The 947-nt window shown below is 46.3% G+C and overlaps 1 non-coding gene across 1 annotated transcript; it reads right to left on the reverse strand.

Annotated features, from left to right (window-relative positions):
* Positions 1–869: 869 nt before the first annotated feature.
* Positions 870–947, reverse strand: Trnat-ugu (transfer RNA threonine (anticodon UGU)). The gene has a single exon. It is a non-coding gene; the product is annotated as a tRNA-Thr (tRNA).

Genomic DNA, 947 nt, shown 5'->3' on the forward strand with positions numbered 1-947 from the left:
GTTTTAAGCATCTCCCACATAAGGTGTTGTGCGCGGACACCCAGAGAGACACAAATCACAGTTGCAAAAAATATTGGAATGCAGACAGTCTCAAACCAGGGCCTGTCTTGTGTGGTTAAAAATAGAAGCAGAGCAGGGGAAAAACACACACGGCCAAAGCCACACTGTGTGCACACTCTGCTTCCCTCAGTTTTACCCCTTAGGAAGATAACATGAGAATGAATATTCATGTTGAATAACACAAGGCTTCGGCGGTGGAAACATAATTATTGTTGTTATTTTGAATTTCATTAGTGCTTCCTAATTGTAAAGCCCACTTTGGTGAGTAATTTTGTTCCTTTCCTCCCTTGCCTTTCTCCTCCATATTTCCACCCCTGCCCAACCTCCCTATCCTTTTCTGAGAGCTAAATCAGACACTGTCATTTTTACGGAAATGAAAAATCTGTAGCAAAGAGAGGAAGTGACTTTGACATAGAAATAACCAATTGTGGCAATGAAAATAATCGCTGGGAAAACTTGCTCGAGGCTGCCGGCCACCCATGCGTCGAGGGGGGAGCTGCGTGATCCTGGTGCAGGAGGAACGTATTCTGGCTCTGACTTCCCTATCCTCAGCAAGGAGCCAAAGTGGGCTTGATAAATGGCGGTGACAAAGGGTATCCTTGAGCTTACTTCCTCCACCTTGGAATGGGTGCTCATCACGTAGGTTTGTGACTTTTCACTGGGCTGAACTGGGCCTTTCCTGACTGATTAGAGAGATGGGAAGAAGAACAGCTGCAATGTACCCCTCCCTGGGCATGTGCATGATAATGTTCTGTGGCAGTTCCGTGTTACTGTGTGAAAAATTACCCTAAAAGGAAGTGTCTTGTGTATGGGGATGTGGTACTGGGGATTGAACCCAGGGCCTTGTGCATACAAAGCAAACACTCTTCCAACTGAGCCACATCCCC

Source organism: Callospermophilus lateralis, chromosome 2, assembly GCF_048772815.1.
Source record: "Callospermophilus lateralis isolate mCalLat2 chromosome 2, mCalLat2.hap1, whole genome shotgun sequence".
Lineage (NCBI taxonomy): Eukaryota > Metazoa > Chordata > Mammalia > Rodentia > Sciuridae > Callospermophilus > Callospermophilus lateralis.